Consider the following 27,963-nt stretch of genomic DNA (forward strand, 5'->3'; position numbering starts at 1 on the left):
GGATGGGTATATGAATAGAATGGGCTTGGAGGGATATGGGCCGGGTGCTGGCAGGTGGGACTAGATTGAGTTGGGATATCTGGTTGGCATGGACGAGTTGGACCAAAGGGTCTGTTTCTGTGCTGTACATCTCTATGGCTCTATGACTCTTTCAGTCAGGATGTGCCATAGGTCAGTATCTCTCCCCCCAGCCTGAGGAAATGCATGCAAGGCTGCTCCTATACAGCTGTCTTGTAGCTAATACACATCAGCCCAACATGAGTTGGTGTGCGCAAAAGCATTGCTATAGACAATAGTGATACAACATGAAGGATCTCCAACACATTAATTTTATACTACTATACCATATTTCTGAGTTCAAATCAGGACCAACGGGTTGCATTAGAGAATTTATTGCACCTGGTGGAATACTGCAGAGCCATATATATTGAATAGGCCATTAAAAATAGGCTAGAACATTAATTGTTTTTTACATTCTTTTTCAGTTTCATTAATCTCTGTAGTGATTGTAACTAGGTCAGCCAGGTGGACCACATAGAGTATGAGTTCCCTGATTGGGGCTGTTAATCTTATTCAATCAGGGAGCCCTGGCTGTCTGATCAAACAGGAGTGTTAGAGGTTCTGTTCACTCTGAGGAAGCCGGATCAGGGTCAATTCTATGTAAATAGAGGGTGACTTGGTGACAGGATCTATGGAGTTTCAGTTTTCCCATCCTGTTTATCTTCTGCTTCTCCTCCTCCTCACTGAATATAAAGCTCACTGAAGCAGCTTAATTTACATCCATTCTGAAATGGGCTATTTGTTCTATTGTTTGAATTCATTTTGATTGATCTTCCTCTCCCTGTTTTGATCTTCATGCTTGACATAACATTTTTCATCTGAGGGTATAAACAAGTAAATATGTCACAGAATGATCATGTGATGTCACAGGATTATCACGTTACTTGTGTACAAAACCATCTCAAAAGATATGGCTCATGGCTCTTCTAGCTGAAACCATCTCCATGGTGATTGAGATGATGTCAAAATGCATTGTACGTGAAATACTGAGGGAGCTTTCAGTTTGATGTGATAAAGCACCACATAAATGCAAGTCCTTTCATTTGTTAAAGAAGGTGCCTTTTAATAAACATTGAAAAAAATCATTTCCACAAAATGAGAAAAATTAAGCTGAGCAATGGAAAAGTTCTCATTTATCAGAAGGATATATTCTGGGCTCACCTATGATTTTTGTACCTACATTGACACGTGTGATAGGCGTCACATGTTATCCCAATACTTGTTTATTTTATACCTTTACTGTAACTTACTCTTTACTTTGCTCTTCTGCTCAGAGCATATTGCTGATTTCATAAATATCTTGTGTAAGAGTTAAATGTGTTTCCAGCAGTTTCAGGAGTAAGGGTTAAAATAACTGTTGAGTTGGAGGTTTGAAAATGATCTGGCAAAAAAAATATTTATTTTCATGCCTGAACAGATTGTATTCCTAAGGGGAACAAAGTTCTATTTACGCCTGACTGATGTACATATGTTACATCCACTGCCCTAACACAATTACTCTCATAGATACACATAGGATGACAGATTTCGCCTTTACGTCGTATATCGTTTACTTAAGAGCAGACTAGTTATTTTGTAATAAAGCTTGACAATTATAGTGGAAGTCTATAAATTAACAAAAGACTTAGATTAGTGGTCATGAAAATTATGTTCTATTACAGAGCTTCATCTACTTAGCATCAGGGAGAAACTGGAAGCAAAATGTATTTACTTATTTTCTTCCTTTGTGCAGCAAATGGAGTGATTTTATTGTCTGTGTTTTTGTTTGTTGAATGTTTGCTCTATTGTGAGCCATCCTGCAGCCATGTTAGAATAATACAGAAGAGTCTGAGTATGTATTTCCCAATTCCATATGTTCAGATTTGAGAGTAGATATCAAATTAGAAGGAAGTTCCAACCATGACATGGTTGCTAAAATGAATGCTGTGATAGTTTGTTTTAAATGACTTATTTAATCTCAGAATGTCTCCTTTCTCAAAACTACTCAATAGAATTCTGCTCAGAAGCAGGGGCTGCCCTCTAGCATCTTGCCCATTCTTCAAGCATCAGACGTTAGATTTTCTGAATGACATTATTTTAATGCTGATAGCAACTCAATTTTTTTAAATTGGTAAAATTATTCAGATAGGAATTTCTAAACTATCTGCAGGCTAATCTATCATAGGGCCATTTTTTTTTTCTTTTTTTTCCTTTTTTTAGAACCATCTCTCAGAGTGAACAGAACCTCTGACACTCCTGTTTATTTTTTTAAAATAAACCCCCACATTACCGCCTAACTGCGGTAGTGCTTATTTTTCCCCAGCACCCATGTTGTGTGTGTGTGCAGGTGAGAGACACTGTGAGAGACACAAGGTGTATGAATCTTTATTCAGTATCCACCACCAGGAAGAAAGGAAAACACCCGAGTGGCCAGTGATAAGCACTGCCCTTCACAAAAGGGCAATGATGTGTGCATAGGGCCATTGTAACAGTGTCTAGTCTTTTCCTCATTTGACAACTACAAACACAAGAGAGAATCAAATGCATCATAGTCATGAATGGGAACATGGTTTGAACTGCTTTCTCCAGACTGAAGACACTGAGGTGAATTGAAATACATCTATTGCAGTGAGATAGCTAACTTCACATAACCATGACAGAACTTGGCCCTGCCAATGATCTTAAAATTGACTTTCATATTTGCTCCAAGCCAAACCGAAAGCCTGAACACAGGAACAATTTAATTGCAAACAAAAACAGAAGTTGCGAGAAAATCTCAAAAGGTCTGACAGCATCTGTGGAGAGAAATCAATAGTTAATGATTCGGGTCCAGTGACCCTTCCTTAGAATAATTTGATTGCTGCTGTTTGTGGACCTATGTTTATGAGTTAAGACTTTACGGCGGTTGGAGTGAAGTTTGTACTTACATTTTTTGTAATCCTTTCCCTGAAATATTCCTTTGGGAAACAGACAAAGAAAATTGCCTCTCTAGATACTTGGTCTCATTCTAATAGGACTTCAGGCTATCTATGACTGTACCCCTTATCAGAAAGACAAAAGGAGATGTTCACTGATGATTGCGCAGTATTCCATTACATTCAGCAATCCTCAGATAATAATCTGTGCACACATGCAGCAAAACTTGGACAACATCTACGCTTACGTTAAAAAGTGATAATTAATATTTGTACCACACAAGTATGAGACAATGACTACGTCCAAAAAGAGAATCATCCAGTGTCATTACCATCTTCAGATTCCCCACAAACAGCAACTAATCAAATTTATATATAAACTTTAACATAATGAAATGTTCCAGGGTTTTTGCAGGAGCATTATCAAACAGAATTTGACACCGTGCAAATTTATAGCAAAGTCTGTGTCCTATGGTCCTGCTCCACTAGCTACTGATAAAGGAACAGCACTCCGAAAGCTTCTACTTTCAAATAAACTTGTTGGGCCATAACTTGGTGTAGTGCGATTTTTAACTTAGATTTTGATTATGTGCTCTTATATAGATTAGATTACATTACAGTGTGGAAACAGGCCCTTCGGCCCAACAAGTCCACACCGACCCGCCGAAGCATTTCCCCTTACCTAACACTATGGGCAATTTAGCATGGCCAATTCACCTGACCTGCACATCTTTGGACTGTGGGAGGAAACCGGAGCACCCGGAGGAAACCCACGCAGACACGGGGTGAACGTGCAAACTCCACACAGTTATGATAAGAGAAACACTTCATATTGAGCAAACAAAATCAATATTAGTTCCAGCACAGAAACAAGCTGCTCTGCCCAACTGGTCTGTGTTGGTTCAAGTGAAACTCTTCCTAACCCTAACTGTCTGTACCTCTATTCCTTTCTCCTTCATGTGTTTATCTAGCTTCCCCTTAAAGATATCCATGCTGATCACTTCCATTAATTACTCCTTATGATGGCAAAGTCCATTTTCTAACCACTCATTGGGTAACAAATTTCTCTTGATTTCTTTATTGGATATTACTGACTGCGTTGTATCCTGAAATATTATTGTTCCTACTTACTAAAGACCACCCTCAGCATTTATATGATTTCTATCGATCTTAACATTTTAACTTCCTTTCAGAGCATATGCCTTCCCAGGTTTATATCCAGGCAAAACTCTGAGTTCTATTTTCAAAATGAGATCCATGAAAGAAATTTCAATCTCTAAAAGACCTTAAAATCCAAATACAGGCTTCCCATCAGGTAAATCCTTAAAAAATTTAAGCTTGATTTCATTGCGGTTTTGAGAGATAAGGCAAATTTGTTTTTTCTGATCGCTATAAGACAGGGAACAGCACTGATAAGATAAATAATTATCAAACCCCCGGAAGTGATGCACCAAAGCAAGTTGACTCAACAGCAGCATTGCAGAAACTTGAGTTTTGGACTTGCATTTTAACTTCGGGCAAATTCTGCTTCTCAAAATTTGCAAAACATTTGGAATGTGGGATATTAAGCTGTTTTAAAATCGGTATTGATGTGATTGATTAGTTGGTTGGCGTGCAGAGCAGTCCTGTGTTTATTCAGGCTATAATGATTACAGTGTGGAATCACAGAGGCCCTGTGCTCAAATATATGGGATCTTAAGCTCATTAAAGCACTGCCTATTGCTTCATGCTTTAATCACCTCTCTATTTCCCCCATTCCTGCGTGTTCCCAAAGTATTATACACTGCACACTTTATTCCAACCAATTACAATGGGAATTTGGTAAAGCACCTGAGGGATTGAAGGGGAAGGAATGCTGAAGTGTTAGGTGCCTCTCTCAATTCGTGACACTTCTTGGCTGGGAATATGTGCCAAGTAAAAAGATTTACATTGGTGATATTTCAATTTCTAGAGTAAACTGAAATTTCTAAGGTTCATTGGTCTTTGTCTACCAAAGTGTCCAAAACAGTTTTGGCCCAATAGCTCTGTAGGATGCAACACAGAATCTTAGAAAGGTTACAAGACAGAATAAGACTGTTCGCCTCCAACTCTCTTCAACATTTACATATAGTCCCGCTCTCCTGCTTTATCCCTGGAGCCCTGCAATTCTTTTCTGTTCAAGTAATTGTCCAATTTTCATTCGAAAGGAAAAATTAAATCTGCCTCAGCCACTTTATCAGATCTTAACTATTTGCTGCATGGAATAAATTTTCGCTGATGCTGACGCCTTTTTTTTTGCCAATCACCTTAAATTGGGGCCTTCTGGTCCTCCACTCTCCCATCAACAGGATCTATCTCTATCTGTTTATGTGTCTAGACCCACCATGATTTTGAGCATCTCTGAGACTTCCTCTTAAACTGTGGTGCTCACAACTGGATGCAATGCTCCCAATGAGGATGAACCAATATTTTAAGACAGGTTTATAATCACTTTGAAAAACAAAATACTGCAGATAGATAGAAATCTCAAATGAAAACAAAGTGCTGGAAACACTCATCAAGTGGTAGCAGCATCCGTGGAGAGAAACACAGTTAATGCTTCTTGTCTGTGAAATTTCATCAGAACTGGAGAAAATTAGAGATCGGTTTTGAGCAAGAGGTGAGCAAGACAAATACCAAACAAGGGTCTGTGACGAGATGAAAGACCGGAGAGATTGAATAACGATGAGTTAGTCCGTGACCAAAGTGGTGAGAGGCTAAGGAAGGAAACAAAGAAACAAAAGATGGGCCTGTAGCAGTTGTGTCTCTGGCTGAAAGTGATAAATACACAAAGAACCAAAAGACAAAGAAATCAAAACTAAATGAGCACCATGGTTACAATCTGGAATTGTCAAACACAATATTGAGTCTGTAATCCTATGAAGTGCCTAACTGATACATGAGGTACTATTCCTGAAGCTTGCATTAAGCCTCATTAGGATGGTGCAATAGACTGAAGACATCAATGCTGGCATGAGGGTAAGCTGGAGATTTAAAGTGACTGGTTAGCAGAAGCTCAAGATCATGCTTGCACAAGGTCTTCCACCAAATGGTCACCCAATTTATATTTGGTCTCCCCACTGTGGAAGAGGTACATTGTTAATGGCGAGTATCCCGTCTGGAACCATAACAAATTGGGGAAAACCTCAATTAGGGTCTGAGCAAAACACCTTCCCTTCTCTTTTAAGATGCTTCATAAACCTCCACCACCACCTCAGGTGACTCCATGCCAAATATTGCTTTATAAAGCTCCTGCCTTGCGGATGTTTTAATATGTTAATGGCACTATATTAATACAAGCTATTGATGTTGACATGGAAGGCCAAAGGCTAAAAGGTTGGTTGCTTTGAATTGCAGTTTTCAGTAATATGAAAGGAGTTTCATTTTCCAGGTCAGGTGCCGAAAAGAGGGTTGAAAGGAGGAAGGAGATTTTGGGTGATGAGGGACACAAGGAAGTGATCAGAGATTCTATTGTCTGTGATTAACACAATGGCAAAGACAAAGGAGTGGCCGTAATTTAATGGGGCTACAGATTGCCAGTGTCTGTGAAAATATAACCTAGTGAGGGTCATTTTCTTCAGAGAACCCGTGTACAAATTTGAGATAAATTAGAAACAATGACATAATAATTGCATTGTATTACTGTCTTGTATTCAGCAATTCCTTCGATGAATTTCCTATCATCTGTTAACCAGATATTGCTTTGAGTATTAATTATAATGCTGGCAAGGGCTTATATATGTCACTTAATGTGCTTTACATCCTTAAGTGCTTTACAGAGGAGAAATCACCAGTAATGGGAAAATTGGCAAGATGCACAAAAGTATGATCAAATCAATGTATTTTCATTTGATAAGAGTTTGAGAGTTAATAGTCTAAGATTTCATCACTGGGGTAATAAGCTGGTGAAGCAGTAGACATCCATTATAGAGTCTGCTCAACATTAATTCAACAACAACAATTTGCATTTATATAGCCAGCAATTATCTATGCATTCCAGGATTACAACTGCTGTTTGTAATTTAAGGCCTAATAATTTTTAAACAGACACACAGATTAGGAATGAGAAGTGAGACCCAAAAAAAAGATAAAAATTAAAAGATATATGGATCAGTCCTGAGTTATTCATGAAGAGTGCACACTATACATTGCAGTGAATGTTACAGGTAGCATTAGCATTGGTAACTGAACAGGTGATTATGAGATTCTTGGTTTTGCAGGTTAGAATGTCTTTGTCTTGGTTCCTTTGACTGGCTGGCAGCACTCAGAGTGACAGCATATCTTCGTTGTAGAGTCATAGAGATCTACAGCACAGAAAAAGCCCTTTGGCTTGTTGAGACTGTGCCAGAAAGTCTTTCCCCTTTCTTTACCTGCAGAGGTGTTTAATGGCTATTCTCAAAGCTGTCACCTTCACAACCCATTCTCACCCAAACACAAGTACACCAGGCCACTAACAAAGACTAATGGGGTTGAATTTTGCTTTTAAACCCCATTCTTTTTGTATATCCCTGGAAGATGAAACACAAACTTGTCTGCAGAAGATGACATCCTGCTGAGAAGGATTTGGGTAGTCAGCCTCTTCTTACATTGTTTTTACTTTTACCATTTGAAGTTTTCCTGACTTTGTACAGGTGTAACATTCCAGGATTCCTCCTCTGACAAGTTGCTGAATTTACACATACAGTCCTTTTGGGTGTGTCAGTCCTTATTTTCAAACTAAAATGTTGAAGTTAAAGATTCAATTTGTCAATAGGTGATCTCAGATTATGATCTGTAGTCATTATATTGTGTAATTTTAGTCTCTTCAGTTAAGGAAACATGTGAATGTGTTCAGATGAGGTTTATGAGATTGATACCCAATCGGGTGAGATTGGACAGATGTTTCCATAAGCATGAAATGCAGGAACAGAGGCTACAATTCAGCCCATTCAGTCTGGTCTGCCATTCAATGAGATGATTGCTGATCTTATAATCCTTCACTCTATTTTCCTGCCTTATCCCCAAAACATTTGATTCCCTTATTGATTAAAAATGTCTCTTTCAGCCTTTAATGTACTTAATGCCTCAGACTCCATAGCCCTCTGTGGTAAAGAATTCTACAGATTAATTACAGTCTAAGAGAGGCAATTTCTCCTCATCTCTGTCTTAACTGCACAACTCCTTATTCTGAGACTATGTCCTCAAGTCCCCCACTGTCACCCAGGGGAAAACATCCTCTCAGCATCTACCCTGTCAAGTCCCATAAGAATCTTACATGTTTCATAGAAAGACAGAAGTTAGCAAAAGGAGTAGGCCTTTTGGCCTTTCAAACCTGCTTTGCCATTCAAGTTGATCTTCACTGATCCTCTATCTCAACACCGTATTCCCCCTTTCTCCTCTTTTATGCCTTTAATATCTAACAATGTATAAAGTTCAATTCCACAAGTTGAGCAAGTGAGGAAACCTTTCTCATCTCAGACCAAAATGGCCAACCTCATATCCTGTGACTTTGACCTGGGGTTGTAGACTCCCTCATCTGGATAAACATCCTCCTGATTCCAGGCTGTCAGAATTCTACAAATTTCAATTAGAACCCTTTCATTCTTCTAATCTTGAATGAATACAGGCCCAGTCAATAAATCTCTCCTCATACAGCCGTCCTACTATCCCAGTCTAGTGAACTTTTGCTGCACTCCCTCTGTGGCAAGTATATCCTTTCTTAGGTAGAGAGATCAAAACTACACACAGTACTCCAGGTGCAATCTCACCAAGGCTCAGTGTAACTTCAGTAAGACATCCTTACCTTTGAACACTAATCCTCTTGCAATGAAGGCCAACATACCATTTGCCTTTCTAATTGCTTGCTGCACCTGCCTGTCATTGACTGTATAAGGCCACCCCAATCCCTTTGAAGATCTACATTTCCTAACATATCACCATTTGTGTAATACCCAGCCTTTCTGTTTTTCACAGTAAAGTATATCATTTCACATTTATACTCCATCTGCCATGTGTTGCCCTCATACGCAACTCATCAAGGTCAAGATTCATAGAGATGTACAGCACGGAAACAGACCCTTCGGTCCAGCTTGTCCATGGTAACCAGATATCCTAAATTAATCTAGTTCTATTTGCTTGCATTTGGCTCATATCCCTCCTATCCCTTCCTATTCATGTATCCATCCAGATGCCTTTTAAATGTTGTAATTGTACCAGCCTTAACCACTTCCTCTGGCAGCTCATTCTATACACGCACCACCCTCTGTGTGAAAAAGTTGCCCCTTAGGTCCCTTTTAAATCTTTCCCCTCTCACCCTAAACCTATCTGGAGAATAACTGCTGTTTAGAAGAGAGAGGAGAGTCTTAATTAATGTTTGTAACTGTTTTGACAAGGTGGCCATGAAAAGGAAGTTTCCCCTTGTGGGTGAGTCCGGAGCTGGTCGAATCTGGTTTAAAATTAGTTGTCATCCTTTTAGGACAGCAATGACAGGCAATATTTTCTTTCTTTGCAACTGTCTGCTTCAGAAGGCAGTTGAGTTGGAGGCATTGAATATTTTTTAGCAAATGCAGGTAGATTCTTGTTAGTCAGCAGAATCAAAAGTTATCGAGGGGTAGATTGGAATAAAACATTTGAAACACAAACTGATCAATAGTCGTTACTAATGGATGGCAGGGCAGGTTTGAATGGCTGAACCTCTGCTCCTAATTCATGTGTTTGCATGACACCAAAAATAACAAAGTGGGAATGGGAAGGAAGGCCTATGCAGCTGATGCTGCAATATCTCTGCAGCATGAAATCACTGCCTTCCCTGTGTTTCCAATACCCATGTCCTGTTTAAGTCATTGCTCCCCCTTTCATGGTTTTGCCTTCTTCTGCAGCCTGTTCAAGTCCATGGGGCAGTAATTGAGCACAAGTGATTTAGCCACCCATTATTCCATTCCGCAGGACAGTATTAAATTCTTGTGGGCTCAACTCTTCTCACTCTGTTCAAACAGGGTCTGCTCCTTCCCAAAATTGTTGAATTAAGTTGTTGTTAGTGGGTGTGACACTCAAAAGAGAGAGAGTTTAGTACGCACCCACCATTTGAGCATCCATCATACTCAGTTCTTGTCAGACATGACAGGTTAAAATCAGTGTTACAAATAATATTTTACACAAATATACGTGAGAGAACTTAAGGTTAATATAACAACCTGCTGAGTGCTTCCTAATTGGCTACCTATATTCTCATTGCAAAGGAAGAGTATAATGTATGAAATTCACACTTCATTCTAAATATATATGGGTGAGGATGTAACTGCATTGTGTGATTATGAAATTATACAAAAATACAACGGAGACATGTACTGTAGCATCATTTACTTGTTCTCACATAATATTTGAACAGACATTAACAGTTATTCAATGCAAGCTGTTCATTTCAAGGTCATTAGCGGAAATTATTTAGCAATAAATGGGGAAGATTGAACATTTACATGTGAGAAAAACTTATATTGATTATATTGTATACCTGCATTGAAGGGTGGATTTAAGTTCTCACCTTTTCCGACTTCAGGAGCTCCTGAATTAGATCGCTGTCCAAATATATTGACACAAAGTTCACTTAATGCCATTCAAAGGGCACACAATTCATGACACACAGATATAGACTAATACCTTTAACAGAAACAAACCTGTATTAATACTATGGTGATCCTCTTATGGAAAAGAGACACAGCAGCTGATTCATCTCAGAAGGCTGTTGGATCTCCTGAGAAAGAGCTGTGATTGACTGAAATTGTTAATGAGAAAATGTTGTCACAATAGCACTTTATAAATTACTTCAAGACCAATGCACTATCCAGTCATCAACTCCTGTATGTGTGCTTTAGACAAGGATTCTATGATTCAAAGGAGGTATGAGTCATATTACACAGCCAGTGTCCGTACCATGTGCTCTTATAAACACTTAGAATCGGCACACGCACTGGGCACAAAGCTCATTAAATTTAGATTTAAATTCATGCTTGTAGTGTTTGCAGCACCTGTTTGAAACATATGTTTCAATGGCGACCTCTTCACTGATGCTTCATAAGATATGTTTTGTCAAAAATTTGGTGTTATTACTTACTTTTTCTTATTTAATATTGACTCTTCGTGGTATAGCCAAAGTAATTGTTGCCTTTTTAAAATTTGTGATCAGGGACAAAAGGCTTGTAACCTGCAAACTCAGATTCTTTAAAGCTGTGCTCCATCTGCCAGTTCAGCCTTTTATTTCATCATGTGTGACTACAGGTGTATTCATCTATACTGTGCTCCCACTTTGAAGGCTTTACAGTGAAGGATCAAAGAAGTCATGCCAGCCATCTACAATCAGGACCTTTTTTAACTCATTTAAGATATGACCTTCTATCATGAATTGTCACTACAGGCCCAGATGTCCCTATATTGGCAGCTAAGAAGGTATCTGCACGCAGTGACAGTGCAGCAAGTTAGTCCATGATCTGGCTGCTTTCTTCACTGGAAGGGTGATCACTCTATCTTTTACGAGCAATATCTTTATTAAGGATTCAGAAAATGCATTAACTACCTGATGGCATCAATTCCTATGTTTTGCGGTTGGAATGCATATCAAGGTCGTTAAACACCCTTTTAAAGCCTCTTCAACCATTTTAAAGATTTGCAAGTGAGCCATTAGAAACTGTCGTACTGTTTTCTTCTCCAGCAAAGCTTATTCAGTCTTTTCTTGCAATAATTACTGGTGTTCTCAATTGTGGCCCAGTTTTTTATTGACTGCGTCTGTGTGATCTCGAATTGAATGGGTGAATGGGTAAGGATAATAAGCAGAGAATAGCTTTCAGTTTTGGAAGACCTCTAATGGAGGTCACACTTCCTTACTCCCTCCGTGGAATCCAGTTCCAGATTTTCGGGGGTAGATTCTTTATAGTGAGTCAATGGGAAGAGGTTGCGGGCTTAGTTTGTTGTGACTTCTCCAGGCCATCATTGCTCCCACTTGTTATGAGTAGGTATGTGGCAGTGGCACTTATACTTTACATAGATCAAAATAGTAATGGAAGAGTAGTGGAGAGAAGAGAGGGATTAAATATGAGAAAATCATGAAGTGTAACGACAAATGGGCACACAATGTATATGGCAGTATGCTAGGGGACATTTCTCTGTCCCTCTGTGGAGGGGTGAGACATTTAATTATGACGTTTAAAATATCCCTCACAGTCCAATTTTGAGCCTGCCATGCAGCTTTCCCAGAGCTTGGGAAAGCCAATAGCAAAATGGAGCAGCCAGAGAACGAGGAGCTTTTTGCAGCATGTTTGTGGACGCAGAGAGGTAACTCCTGAGCTTTTCACCCTCCCTCTCTCCTGATTACAATCCTCTGAAACCTTTCGCCCTCTTTCTGTCTATGCTCGGACTTTTCTTCATTGCTAAGAAACTTTCAAAACTGTCCTTCCAACACTGATTTTCCTATCTGGCAGCAAGGTAGCCAGCGAGCTCCACAATACCCTGCCCTTCTTCCCTATAATATTGCAACTATTGTCATCCAGAATCCTCGAGAATATTTAATTTGTATGATTACAAACACACGCGTAACTAAGTTCTGCTGGCAGCATGTTTCATGGTTCAAAATGATAAGCTGCTAATTTGTGCCAGAAGAAATCTACACAGCAAGCGGCAAAGTTTTAAAAAATCTTCATTCACGGGATGTGAGCTTTGCTGTCTGGCCCAGTATGAATTACCCATCACTCGTTAGAGTCACAGAGTAATAGATATGTACAGCATGGAAACAGACCCTTCAGTCCAACTCGACAATGCTGACCAGATATCCTAATCTAATCTAGTCCCATTTGCCAGCACTTGGCCACTATCCCTCTAAACCCTTCTATTCATATACCTATCTAGATGCCTTTTAAATGTTGTAATTGTACCAGCCTTCACCACTACCTCTGGCAGCTCATTCCACAAACACGCCATCCTCTGCGTGAAAATGTTGCCCCTTAGGTCCCTTTTAAAATTTTCCCCTCTCACCCTAATCCTATGCCCTCTAGTTTTGGACTCCCCCATCCCAGGGAATAGACCTTGTCTATTTACCCTATCCATGCCCCTCATGATTTTATAAACTTCTGTAAGGTCACCCCTCAGCCTCCGACACTCCAGGGAAATCAGCTCCAGCCTATTCAGCATCTCCCTATAGCTCAAATCCTCCAGCCCTGGCAGTTGCCCTTGAGAAGGTTGTGGTGAGCTTCCTTCCTGAACCACTGCAGTCTGTTTAATGTAACTGGGTCCACAAAGCCTGTAGGGAGGGAGTTTCAGGATTGTGACCCAGTGACATGGAAGGAACGGCGATATATTTCCAAGTCAGGATGATGAGTGGTTTAGAGGGGAACTTGCAGGTGGTGGTGTTCCCATGTATCTGCTGCCCTTGTCCTTCTAGATGGTAGTCATGGGATTGGAAGAAGGAGCTGTCTATGGAGTTTTGGTGAAGTTCTGCAGTGCATCTTATAGATGGTACACACTGCTGTGACTGAATATCAGTGGTGAAGGGAATGAATATTTGTGGATGTGGTGCCAATCAAGCGGGTTTCTTTGTCCTGGATGGTATTAAGCTTTGTGAGTGTTGTTGGAACTGCACCCATCTAGGCAAGTGGGGAGTATTCCACTTGTGCCTTGTAGATGGTGGATGGACACTGGAGAGGCAGGAGATGTTACCACAAATTTCCAGCTTCAGAGCTATGAATGTATGTGAAAGAAAGATTTCTTAAGTGCTTGGCATGAAGTGAAAATGAAGCAGCTCCAAATAGGAAGTGAAATCTTAACACTGCTATTCCTAAAAGTTATACATTAAAATAACTAACCTTCATTATGAGTCCAGCCTCACAGCACATACGTCAAATATTGAAGCTTCCTAATATTTACTTCATGCACTGCTGGTTGACAAGACACCTTCCAGTATTAGCACAGCACAGCATAACCCAATCTTGCTCCAGCTGGTTTCTTTCTCATCTGTGACCCATTACTCTCCGTCACCTACTTCTATCTTCAAAATGATAACTGCCTTCACCCCCTGCCTCAGCTCGTTTGCTGTGGAAACCATCATCCTTGCCTTTGTTACTTCCAGACTTGGAGGCAATCTCATGATCTAGTTAGCTGCTAACTAGATCATAAATTTCACCACTTCTCATAAATCAGAAAATGTGGGAAACATCATTAAGTAATTTGTGCTAAAACAGCATTAAATTTGATGTTTGCCAGCCTTGCATCAACCGGAATTCACCCGAGGTTCCTCTGGCCATACGCCAAGTGTATTCATTCATTGTCCTTGTGTTTGCTGGCCTATATTCCATCCCAACACAAATGCAATCTTAAAAATTCTCAATTTGGAGTTCAAATTCTTTTTCACAGTACCACCCATCCCTAACTCTAATGTCCTCAAGTCCAGAAACTTAAATATCACTGCATTTCTCCAATTCTAGCATCTCTGGTGCTTTCAGATGCTGAGATCCTAAACTTTGGAATTCACCCCTGAAGTCTCTCTGCCTGTTAGCCTGTCTCTTTCCTTTAGGCACTCCTAATAACCTATTTATTTGACAAAAACCTTGGTAATCTGTCTTAATATCACTTTATGTGGCTCACAATTACTTTTTTTTTGATAGTATGCTTGCAAAACAGCCTGTGCTGTTTTAAGTCTGCTAAAGGTGCTACTTAAATGTAATTTGTTGCTGCAGCTCCTATGATCAATGAACACAGAGGCTGGACTCCAATTCAGTGAAAGTACTGCTCTTCACTGCAGCGAGCCCCTCAACTGTAAATAAAGCAAACCTATGTTTTCTTTGAGTAAAACCTCCAGAGCTGCACTTTCAAAAGAAATCCTACTCTTGCCTCCTTTGCTTCTCAACTGCCAGCAGTAAAACTTGAATCCTGTTTTTCAGTGTGCAGCACAGTTTTAACTGGGAGCAGCAAACCTTTAAAACCTGCTGAATTCCTGGCTACCCAGCTATTGCTGTTCTCTGTGCATTAGTCCATGTAATGCTCGACTATTATTCAGCTAGACTGACCTTACAAAATCATACATAACTATCTCTCTGTATCACTTCACCACTGTGTAGATATTATATTCTGGTCTAACTGATACTTCTACAAGAATGGGTAATCAATCTTCAATTCCCATTATTGTGGAATAGACTGGGCCTTTGGTATCGACACAGTAATTCATGTATACATCACTTGGTTTCAGTAATCAGAGGCATCAGGTTTAGAAGACAGTTCTGTTTTTTGCAGTTGCCTCCATCTGCACTCTGCTATTACACCACCTAACATCTAAGGTCGATAAAAAAAAAAGAGGAAACGGCTTTGATGTAATTTGTGGTTAAGTGAACCAACCGTAACCATTTTGTTTTGACAGAACAGTGAAAATGATGGAGTAATTGACAGCTGAACATCCCCTTACCGTCCCAGCCCCCATCATACTACCAGGCATAGGATGACAAAGGGAAGTCCACAAGTCACATGATTAAGCACAACTGTTCACAGAATGTCCAGTCTGCTTTCATTCACAGTAATCACTTGGCAAGATTTAGCCTGTTGGAGTCATGTCTGATACAGCACTGAGGGTCTGAGACACATTTAAGCTTACTTATAACATTCTTTTATGAAAGTATTTTTCAAGTGCCATTTCTCTGCTGTGTACCCAAGAACTCTAATACTACATTAGGGATCTATGTAGTAACTATTTGTAAATTACTTTGATTGCCAAGATCACACATGCCATCTCTATGTAAGCCACAATGGGGCCTCTACAATGTATTTCCATTATTTGTAATTAAGGCTGGACTTATACAACAATGTTATACAAATTTCACCACTTCTCATAAATCAGAAAATGTGGGAAACATCATTAAGTAATTTGTGCTAAAACAGCATTAAATTTGATGTTTGCCAGCCTTGTATTACTATTTCATTTTCAATAGTTATGGGCAACTGTAATAAGATGGACTGTCCCTTTAACAATGCTGCAGCTTTTTTGCCTCATTCAGTCAATAAAGTGGACATCGATAGCAACTATGGGATTTACACCAAGGGAAAATTTCACTTTTAAGTCTGACTGCTTTATTGTGCCAGTTATTACAGTATGGGCGCAGTCATGAAGGACAGTAGTGGAGGAAGAATTAGTCCTGTCACTGAGGGGTATGGGAAACAGAGTGACTTGTTAGTCTGTTGATGCTTCCTTCCACTCAAGTCACCCAAGAATTAAAATTTAAAATGCTGCAGCACTTTGGTGCAGTGGTGGGCACCACATTTTAAGAAGAATGTGAAAGCTTCAGAGATGGGGCACGGAGGGCTTGGGAGAATGGCTATGGGGTTGAGAGCCTTCAGGTTTGAGAGGGAGTTTCAAAACCATGAGGAGTCTGGACAGAAAAAGTGTTCTCTTTGGCAAAAAAGAGTTGATACCGATTTAAGGTGATTCACAAAAAAAGCAACAGCAATGTGAGGAGATCTTTACGACACAACAGGTGGTTAGAAATAGGAATGATACACTGCCTATAAAAGTGGAACTGAATACTAAGTAAGGAGGTTTTCTCCAGTTGTACATCGCATTGGTGAGATCATGTCTGGAGTACTGTGCAACAGTTTCGGTCTATTTATTTAAGCAAGGACGCAAATGCTGTGGAAACAGTTCAGAGAATGTTCCCAGACTAATACTTGGAACAAGCAGGTTGTCTTCTGAGGAAAGCTTAGACAAGCTAGACTGTATTTAGAATTAGAATCAGAATCCCTACAGTGTGGAAACTGGCCCTTCAGCCCAACAAGTCCACACTGACCCTCCAAAGAGTATCCCACCCAAAGCCATTACTCTACATTTACCCCTGACTAATGCATGTAACCTACACATCCCTGAACACAATGGGCAATTCTGTTAGGCCAGTTCACCTAAACTGCACATCTTTGGATTGTGGGAGGAAACCGGAGCACCAGAGGAAACCCACGCAGACACAGGGAGAAAGTGCAAACTCCATACAGACAGTCGCCTGAGGTTGGAATCAAAACTGGGTCCCTGGCACTGTGAGGCAGCATTGTTAACCACTGAGCCAGTGTGCCGCCCCACATTTGCTGAAGTTTAGAAGACCAAGAAATAACGTGATCATATCATAAGACTCTAAGAGGTCTTTAAAAGTTGAGTATGGGAAAGATGCTTGCTCTTGTGAGAGAATCTAGAATGTGAGGTCACAATTTTTAAAAAGTTGTTTATTTAAAACAGAGATGAGGAGAAACGTTTTCTCAGAGAGGGCTGAGAGTCTGTGGAATTCTTTTCTGTAAAAGGAGAAGGAAGTTGAGTTTTTGAATATTTTGGAGGCAGAGGTAAATAGATTCCTGATAGGAAGGTTATTGGGGGAGGATAGGAATACAAAATACTTTGCCATGGTCTTATTGGACAAAGAGGCTAAGTGGCCTACTCCTGCTCCTATTTGGCCGGTTTGTAAGTGGTTCATAAAGATTCAACCATGGCTTTCAAAAGGTAATTGCATAAGCACCTGAAGAGGAATATGTTACTGCGCAATATGGGAAGGGCTAGGGAATAGACACAGACATAGAACATAGAACACTACAGCACAGTATATGCCCTTCAGACCACAATGTTGTGCTGAGCATTTATCTTAATCTAACATCAACCTAACCTACATACCCCTCAAATTACTACCATCCATATGCTTCTCCAGCAGTCGCTTAAATGTCCCTAATGTCTCTGACTCTACCACCATCGCTGGCAGTACATTCCACACACTCACCACTCTGTGAAAAGAACCTACCTCTGACATCTCCCCTATATCGTCCTCCAAACACCTTAAAATTATGACCCCTCGTGACAGCCATTTCTGCCCTGGGGAAACGTCTCTGGCTATCTACTCTATCTATGCCTCTCATTGCCTTGTACACCTCGATCAAGTCACTTCTCGTCCTTCTTCTCCTCAGTGTGAAAAGCCCAAGCTCACTCTTCCTAAGACAAGCCCTCCAATCCAGGCAGCATCCTGGTAAATTTTCTCTGCAACTTCTCTAAAGCATCTACATCCTTCCCATAATGAGGCAATCAGAACTGGACACAATATTCAAAGTCTGGTCGAACCAGGGTTTTATAGAGCTGTAACAAAACTTTGTGGCTCTTAAACTCAATCCCCCGTTAATGAAAGCCAGTACACCATTCTCCTTCTGAACAATCCTCTCAACTTGGGTGCCAACTTTGAGGGATCTATGGACATGGACTCCAAGATCCCGCTGTTCCTCCACACTGCCAAGAATCCTATCTTTCACCCTGTATTCAGCATTCAAATTCAACCTTCCAAAACTTCACTGCATTTATCCAGGTTGAACTCCAGCTGCCACTTCTCAGCCCAGCTCTGCATCCGGCCAATGTAGCCTGCAACAGCCCTCGACACTATCTGCAACACCATTGACATTTGTGTCATTAGCAAACTTTCTAAGCCACCCTTCCACTTCTTCATCCAAGTCATTTATAAAAACCACAAAGAGCAGAGGCCCAAAAACAAATCCTTGCGAGACGCCACTGGTCACTGACTTCCAGGCTAATTACTTTCCATCCACTACCACTTGCTGTCTTCTTTCAGCCAGCCAATTCTGTATCCAGACAGCCAAATTTTCCTGTATCCCATACCTCCTAACTTTCTGAATGAGCCTACTGTGGGGAACCTTATCAAATGCCTCACTGAAATACATACACAACCACATCCACTGCTTGACCTTTGTACTTGTCTTGTCACGTCCTCAAAGAACTCAATAAGCCTTCTGAGGTATGACCTGCCCTGCACAAAGCCATGCTCTCTATCTTTAATTAAGCTATGTTTTTCCAAATAGTCATAAGTCCTTACTCCCAGAATCTTTTCCAGTACCTTGCTTTACCACAGACGTAAGACTGACTGGACTGTAATTCCTAGGGATTTCCCTATTCTTTTTCTTAAACAGATGAACAGCATTCACCTCCCTCCAGTCATCAGGAACTCCTCCTGTGGAGAGTGATGATGCAAAGATCATCGCCAGAGGCACAGCAATCTAATTTCTCCCTTCCTGTAGTAACTTTGGATATATCTGGTCTGGCCCGAGGGACTTACTTATCTTGATGCTTCGCAGAATTTCTAGCACATTCACTTCCTTAATATCAATCTGTTCACGTCAATTAACCTGGTCTACAATGTTCTCATTATCAACAAGGTCCCTCTCTCTTGCAAATACTGAAGCAAAAAACTCGTTTATAACCTCACCTACCTCTTCAGATTCCAGGCACAAGTTCCCTCCTCAAGTTCCCTGATCGGCCCTGCCCTCTCTCTGATCATTCTCATATTCCTCACATACAAGTAGAACACCTTTAGGTTTTCCCTAATCCTTCATGCCCTCTCCTAGCTCTCCTCAGTCCATGTTTGAGTGCAGAGATGCTCTCGCAAATAATGAAATGGATACAAAGGTCAAGTAGCTTTCTTCTGAGCTTTACCATTCTAACTTTAAATAATGTAAAACTTTTCAACGTAATTTATTTGAATGCTCTTTACTCCAAGATAACATGTCTAATCAGGCTAAAAGTCTCAGGACTTAGGTTCAAATTCCACCACAACAGATGATGAAATTTGAATTCGATAAAAAAAATCTGGAATTAAAAGCAAATATAATGTCAACCATATAACCACTGTCAATCGTCATAAAAATCAAGCTGATTCATCAATGTCCTTTAGGGAGGGGAACCTGCTGTCCTTATTTGGTCTGATCCAGATGTGACTCCAGACCCACATTGATGTAGTAACTCTTAACAGCCCTCTGTAACAGCCTAGCAATCCATTCAGTTCCAGGACAGTGAGGTATAGGCAATAAAATCTGGCCTAGTCAGCACTGCCCACATCCCATGAACACTAAAACAAAAAAGAAACATTTGCATTTGGTGTTAGCTTTTCCAATTTCTGTACACAGCTGAAGATATCTTACCCCTTATGCACTCAGTTGAATTCCAGTGCTCACTGTTCATTACGTGGACAGTTTTTGTAGCTATTTTTCTCAGACAAATTGCCAAAGAAAATAACCATTGAGTCTCTTTAGCTGTGGGCCAAGAATATCAGACAGGGCCAAGTGTTAAATTCTCACCTCAAGGAAAAAAATCTTTAGCAATGTGACACTACCTCAATTCTGAACTGAAATGTCAGAACAGATTAAACACACTAGTTTTGGCACAGGAATTGAACTTGCAAACTTTCTGGCAGCAAGGATGCCAGCATGCAAGCCGATACAAGTATAATATGTTTCAAGGGAAGAACATGTATTCAAGAGCTCTGTAAGCAACAAATTACTTCCTTTGTTTTGTGGGCAGATTCTGCAGTCAATTTGAGCACAGCAAGATCCCACAACAACAGTGAGATCACTGTGAGGATCTTCTGGTCTTCCTTGACCAAATGACACAGGCTTTTTCACGTACTTTTGCATCGGCCAGTTTGGTCTCTTGGCTAAAACAAAAGCTCTGACAGCACTGAAGCATCAACTAGAACCGATAGTATTCAGATGAAGCCGAGACTGCTGAGTTAGCACTGAACCAAAAGCTTTATTACGAAAATACCGCGTGTGTGAAAGAAATGTATTAGGCAACTGTCCGTCTATTTTTATGCAACATTGTTACAATATCACAACTACACTTTGCCTTTTGAATTTAAGAACAAAATGGTTACTTGCAGCTCCCTCATTTTCAGTGGACGGATGTGCCCTCCAGTCAAGACTAGCCCGTAGGGACCAGAAAGATGCCTGGTTTGATCCCTGGATGTATTACCTAAAGTCAGCCAGGACAGTAGTATGTGCTGCTTGAGGAAATAGAAAGGAGAAATAAGTGAAGGTTTCCATTCCTAATTACTATGCAGCAAAACCCCACCCCCTCCCATGCCATGCATAAGAGCTTGCTTCCAGACTTGCCTAGAATTATTATCTTTATGCTTAACTTAATTTAAAAATATTCTCATAAGCTAAAAAAAGATTCTGATGAAGCCAAAAGTAAAAATTGTCTACCATAAGTATCCCTGTGTTCAAATCGTTGGTTTTCTGATTCAACTACTGGGATTTTATCAAAATACCTTCTGACTGAAAAGAAGGTGGGTTTTCCAGTTAAAGAAAGGACAAACACTGATAAGTTTCCCACTGCTTGTAAACCGGGATGAGCAAACCGAGTCGGCAGGCTGAGCAAGAATGTTCAATTCACTCAAAACCAGTCACACTGTGCAGGAGCTAGATTGTTACTGAATTCAAATTTCATCATCTGCCATGGTGAAATTCAAACACACGTCCTCAGAGCATTAGCCTGGGGCTCTAGGTTACTCATCTGGTGATATTACCACTGCATCATCAGCTCCACTCAGAAGACCGGATAGTTCTTTCCCCATCTCCAAACCCCCCAATTACTGGGAGCATTTTTGGCAGGTAGTCATGCAGCATAGGCTGGGTGGCCAGCAAACCAACTTCCCACCCACACCCCAAGCACAGTCCCATAAAACGGATGGAGGCAGTGTGCTAACCTCAACATCCCACCCACCATCTGTAAATAAATAATTAAGGGGAAATCAAGCTTGTCAAAAGCTCAACTGGCCCTGATAATAAGCTGCCTGTGTTAAAATACAGTTGGTGTGGGATGCCTTCTTTTAAAGAAGTTTATAAAACTGCTGTAATAAAAGGGGAGTGCAATCTACTTGGGTTGCTCTTTGCCCATTAAGGGCATCCCCCTCAAAAATAGTACCACCTCCTTCCGTCCCACACACCAACTAAGAGACCCACCCAAGACCAGCATACTCTCCTACAATACGCTAGGCTTACTGCTCTCCAATTTCTGGATTAGTGGTGCTGGAAGAGCGCAGCAGTTCAGGCAGCATCCAAGGAGCAGCGAAATCAACATTTCGGGCAAAAGCTCTTCATCAAGAATAAAGGCAGTGAGCCTGAAGCGTGGAGAGATAAGCTAGAGGAGGGTGGGGGTGGGGAGAAAGTTGCATAGAGTACAATAGGTGATTGGGGAGGGGATGAAGGTGATAGGTCAGGGACGAGAGGGTGGAGTGGATAGGTGGAAAAGGAGATAGGCAGGTAGGACAAGTCTGGACAAGTCATGGGGACAGTGCTGAGCTGGAAGTTTGGAACTCGGGTGAGGTGGGGGAAGGGGAAATGAGGAAACTGTTGAAGTCCACATTGATGCCCTGGGGTTGAAGTGTTCCGAGGCGGAAGATGAGGCGTTCTTCCTCCAGGTGTCGGGTGGTGAGGGAGCGGCAGTGAAGGAGGCCCAGGATCTCCATGTCCTCAGCAGAGTGGGAGGGGAAGTTGAAACATTGGGCCGCGGGGCGGTGTGGTTGATTGGTGCGGGTGTCCCGGAGATGTTCCCTAAAGCACTCTGCTAGGAGGCGCCCAGTCTCCCCAATGTAGAGGGAGCAACGTATACAATAAATGATATTAGTGGATGTGCAAGTAAAACTTTGACGGATGTGGAAGGCTCCTTTAGGGCCTTGGATAGAGGTGAGGGAGGAGGTGTGGGCGCAGGTTTTACAGTTCCTGCGGTGGCAGGGGAAAGTGCCAGGATGGGAGGGTGGGTTGTAGGGGCGGCGTGGACCTGACCAGGTAGTCATGGAGGGAATGGTCTTTGCGGAAGGCGGAAAGAGGTGGGGAGGAAAATATATCCATGGTGGTGGGGTCTGTTTGGAGGTGGTGGAAATGTCGAATATCATTTATTGTACACATCCACTAATATCATTTATTGTACACATCCACTAATATCATTTATTGTATACGTTGCTCCCTCTACATTGGGGAGACTGGGCGCCTCCTAGCAGAGTGCTTTAGGGAACATCTCCGGGACACCCGCACCAATCAACCACACCGCCCCGCGGCCCAATGTTTCAACTTCCCCTCCCACTCTGCTGAGGACATGGAGATCCTGGGCCTCCTTCACTGCCGCTCCCTCACCACCCGACACCTGGAGGAAGAACGCCTCATCTTCCGCCTCGGAACACTTCAACCCCAGGGCATCAATGTGGACTTCAACAGTTTCCTCATTTCCCCTTCCCCCACCTCACCCAAGTTCCAAACTTCCAGCTCAGCACTGTCCCCATGACTTGTCCAGACTTGTCCTACCTGCCTATCTCCTTTTCCACCTATCCACTCCACCCTCTCGTCCCTGACCTATCACCTTCATCCCCTCCCCAATCACCTATTGTACTCTATGCGACTTTCTCCCCACCCCCACCCTCCTCTAGCTTATCTCTCCACGCTCAGGCTCACTGCCTTTATTCTTGATGAAGAGCTTTTGCCCGAAATGTTGATTTCGCTGCTCCTTGGATGCTGCCTGAACTGCTGCGCTCTTCCAGCACCACTAATCCAGAATCTGGTTTCCAGCATCTGCAGTCATTGTTTTTACCTTACTGCTCTCCAATCCCATGCTGCCTTTGCCATGTGCCTACCTGCAGTGACACAAAACCTCCACTACTAAGCTTGTGGCGCTGTTATTAATACTGGAGCTCCTGAGGGTAGGACCTCCTCCTTTATTTAACCCTTTCACAGTGCTTTATACCTTTGCGGGGAATCTCCTTTTTAATCTATTGGCTTGCTGCTAACTTTCCTTCTGGGGATTGACCAACAACAGCCTTCTGCAGCAATTTCTCTACTTGAAACCGCATCAGTGCAGGAAACCCCTGGATAGAGATTGAAAATATTTTAGGCATGTCCACAAAACATCCCTGATAAGGTGAAACAGCCCCATGGACTCATGGGTATCTCTGGCTTACGATCAACCAAAATGGAGAGTTTTCATTCATTAAGGAAGGGAAAACAACAAGAGCCTTCATCAGAAACAGGCAGAAGTGCACACCAAGGTCTGTCTGATCCTCAGTGATTCCCAGGGTCCTGCTCTTCATCATGTATTGCCTTACCTTGTTTATTCTTGCCGAGTGCATCACCTCATACTTACCCAGATTGAATTCCATTTGTGACTGGACTACCATCTGACCAGCTCCTCTATATCCTCCTGTAATCTAAGGCTATTCTCTTCACTATTTATCACCACACCAATTTACATATCATCCATGAACTTACTGATCAAATATCCTACATTCAAGTATAACTTGTTTACATAAACCACAAATAGCAAGGGTCCAACACATCCCTGCAGAACTCCACAAGACACAGGCTTCCAGTCTCAAAAACATCTCACAACCCACTGCTTCCTGCCACTCAGTCAATTCTGGATCCAATTAGCCAAATTTCCTTGGATCCCAGGGGCTGCTACCTTAGCTCTCAGTCTCCCACCTGGGACCTTATCAAAAGCCTTGCTGGAGTCCAAGTAGGCCACATCAAAAGCCCTCATTGCCCTCATCTACAAAACCATGTTGACTGATTTTGGTGAATCATTGCTCCTCCAAGCTTAATTCTGTCCCTCAGAATTATTTTTGATAATTTCCCTACCACTTAGGATAGATTGACTGGTCAAAAGTTTCCTAGTTTATCCATTGCTCCCTTCTTGAATAATGGTACCACATAGGCAGTCCTTCAGTTCTCTTGTACCTGTCCTGTGGGCAGAGAGGAATTGAAAATTATTGCCAGTGACCCTGTGATTTCCTCCCTTGCTTCACTCAACTTGGGATATATTTTATTTGGTGTTGAAATTTAGCATACTTTTAAGCCTGCCACACCACTCAGAACTTCTTGCATCCATGCTAATTCCTTTAATTATATCACATACTTTCTTTCTGATTTATATTCCCACATCATTGCTCTCACTAGTAAACATACCTTCATCCTCTGCCTCCACACATAAATTACCATTGTGTTGCTTAATGATCCCTACACTTTCCTAGTTATCCATTTACCCTTAATATGCTTGTAAAATAATCTAGGATTTTCCTTATTTTAATCTACCATTATCCTTCTATGCTCCTTGATTTTGCTCTCCTAATTTCCTTTTTAAGATCCCCCTGGCACATTCTATATTCCAGTCTGTGCCTGTGTGCTAAGTCATTAGACATCAGCCTGGTGTTATTAATAATTGGCCTCAGCACCACTGAATTAAAGAAGGAAAATTGAGTCACCTCCCCCTCAGAATGAATTGCCGATGAACTCTCGGGCTGGGTGTATGTGCATGAGCATCAGATGAGGGAAAGGTCAGGCTCAGCTGTGGTGCTCCTGAATGTGAATGGCTTGCCATCACTCACTGTCGAGATTCACACATTAACAACGGTCATTTGGGAAAGTGCGCCAAAGGATGACAAGGACCTTTGAAACCCTAGCAAGAAATCGACACCTTCAAAAGACACCTTCAAAAAGTAGAGAAAATGAGCAGAACAAAATTTAGAAACAGTTAAAAGTAACCGTCATTCTAAGAATGATGAAAAATGGTTTCTTCCCTCTTATAATTAATAAAATACTTAATGTTAGTCATAGACCTACAAACATGTTTCTGTGCCTGTGTATGATTATTCATACATCTAAGTTTTGTCTTCCCTATCCCTTGTACTGATAATGTAAGTGAAGAACACAGCTCTATCTGTATTACTGCTGTGATACTTTAATTCAGTCAAATCAGTACTGAACGTATCACAAACTTTTTTTGTTACTGGAAAACAGCCGATAGAAAATGCTCCCTTTCTCCTTCCGATAATTCGACCTCTCACTATAGATTACTGACCTGGTTATACAGCCTGGTTATCAAGAAACGCAGGTTACAGTGTCTGGTGTTGAAGCTTGAGGCGAGCAGTTGTCCATTGACAATCCTGATTAACTATGACACTTGCAGCCACAATGATATTTTTCTGACGTTTCTGTCTTGGACACCAGAGCCCTACTCGCAGAGAGCTGTGTCATGAAGCTTCCTGTTGCAATGACTTTCACTAAAGGAGACAGAAAAATTTGATCAGGGCTGGGACAAACTCATTACCTACCTTAAATCAGTTAAAGTAGGAATACTTTTTTCGAGACTGCAAATACTTCCCTGGTAGATATCTTTCATTAACTTTTAGTTTGGCTCCTGAGTACCCACAGTATATACTGGAGTTCAGCAAGACTATATAGATTATCATCTGATGAAAATGGGACAGGGATTATTCTCCAGAGATTGTGTAAAATACCTTGAGATGCAATCTCCCCTAAGTTGTTTTCCACAAGGACGTGTTAATCACATCAATGCATGAATAGAACCATTGCCACTGAAAATCACATCTAACATTTCTGCTCAACTTAGGAAACTTTTTTTCCAAAAACATCAACTGTGCCTTGCTAATGTTTAGCTTGAACTGTTGACAAGATCTACTTAAAATGTTCTATTCACACAATTATTTGATAAGGGTGGTAATGCCCAGTTAAGTGTCAACAGATGCCTCCCGCACAATATATTTACTCATGAATTTATCAACATCAAATGCAAGATAAAGTGTGAAATCAGCTACATTTTTATCTTCAATATTAAAAAATTAGTACTCAGGCAGTAAAAAAATCACATCACATTGTAGGAAGTCACAGAATTTGAACATATTCATTTTTCAATGAGAGGTTAGAACGTGAAGTTATAGAAAGAAAGAAAATTCATGTGACTCAAATAACAACAGCTCTTTTATACCTCTAATTTGTACAGCAGAACTGCTTGAGAAAATCCAACATTATTTGAAGTATTCATCTTGGGAAAACAATTTTGCTCCCAATCTTTTATCTAGGAGACAGAGAAGCTAACAAGGTGTTCTTCATTTCTTGATCTCTTGCATCTCTCACATTCTTTCTTCTGCAATCTTCACTTAGCAGAGAGACAGCGTACTGAGAAATATAATTGTAAATTAGAATTGATTTAACAGGCTCTGTCAAAGTTCAGATAATTAAATGTCAATTTACACAAACATAACAGTCAGAGAATATGTAATTTAAATGCATAAATCTGCTGCATGCAGTTTAAGAAACCCTCAAACAAAAAGAACACCGTTGCATTGAGATGTTAATCCATGTTTCAAGTTCCTTTTCTTCACTATTCCCAAGGTTCCATCTTTCTGCATCTTTATCTCTCCATTTCCATTCCCACTTTAATCTATTCACATCTTGTCTTTTTCTCAATTGCCTCTCCAATAGTCTGCACATCTGAACAAACGCAGGCAACTGTTATGTTAAATGACCCAGTTATCTGACAACTGTTGGAATTCAGTGCCTTTTATATTAGTTCTGTTCATGTGATAACCATGTGAAGGAAAAACCTTAACAATCCTCATTAATTTCGGACCTCATGACCAAAAAGGATGTTCGTCTTAAGACCTGTCTCATGACTCAAAAGAAGCCAAATAAATCCATCAATAGGAGCATTCTCCAGCACCTCGGAACAGTGAAACCTCTGAAGATTTAGTGATCCAAAAACTGCTTTATGATTTGCCTTCATCTGCTGTTACGTTTTCCTTTCATTGTCCCATGAAATTAATATGCTCAATGTAACAGACAACTTCTCAAAGAAATTGTTTGTTTCTTCTTGCATGATACTCCTGGAATTGATACTATAAATGTGCACTTGAAAGTTAAGCAGTGGGACAGAAAACATCTCGAAGGTTGCTGTTCTACTTTATTTCTGTTGACTGCAACTGAATACCCCAGACAAATTATAACTTAAAAAGAACTTCCCTTTATTCATCAAGTTGTTAATAAACATTATTTATTTTATGCTAGTTACATGTAACATTTGCTCAATGATACAAATTGTAGAACGGCAAAATAAAAGCATTAAAGTGTTCCTGCTGAAGAACGTGTTGGAAGTACAGATTTCAAATATTTCCTAAAGAAATCAGACTCAAGTTGTTTCATTCTGTTGGTAAATAAATAGGATTAAAAGCACAACACTAAATCCATTTAATATACCATTACAGCCTTGAAGACAACATCTCTGTATGTAAAGTAATAGAATGACTGCTCTTTATTTAATCTCATGTTCTGTCATGTGTCTGGTTTGTTCAGATTGTGTTCTGTGCAATATTCAACAAGCAGATCAGTTAAATGA

At 40.8% G+C, this 27,963-nt stretch overlaps 1 long non-coding RNA gene across 3 annotated transcripts; it reads right to left on the reverse strand.

The window, feature by feature from the left end:
- Positions 1-383: 383 nt before the first annotated feature.
- LOC122565343 (uncharacterized) lies at positions 384-27,052 on the reverse strand. Of its 3 annotated transcripts, none has more exons than XR_015751905.1 (5): positions 26,557-27,052; positions 25,630-25,831; positions 23,521-23,641; positions 20,657-20,782; positions 384-878 (listed from the first exon to the last, which is right to left on the reverse strand). It is a non-coding gene; the product is annotated as an uncharacterized LOC122565343 (long non-coding RNA). The 3 variants fall into 3 exon arrangements; XR_015751906.1 differs by lacking the exon at positions 384-878 and having other exon boundaries at positions 20,545-20,782; positions 26,557-26,747; positions 26,908-27,052; XR_015751904.1 differs by lacking the exon at positions 384-878 and having other exon boundaries at positions 20,545-20,782.
- Between the last annotated feature and the right edge of the window lie 911 nt (positions 27,053-27,963).

The sequence above is a fragment of the Chiloscyllium plagiosum genome, unplaced genomic scaffold (genome assembly GCF_037043375.1).
Source record: "Chiloscyllium plagiosum isolate Xiang-an unplaced genomic scaffold, Cpla_swu_hap1 HiC_scaffold_28, whole genome shotgun sequence".
In the NCBI taxonomy this organism is placed as follows: Eukaryota; Metazoa; Chordata; class Chondrichthyes; order Orectolobiformes; family Hemiscylliidae; genus Chiloscyllium; species Chiloscyllium plagiosum.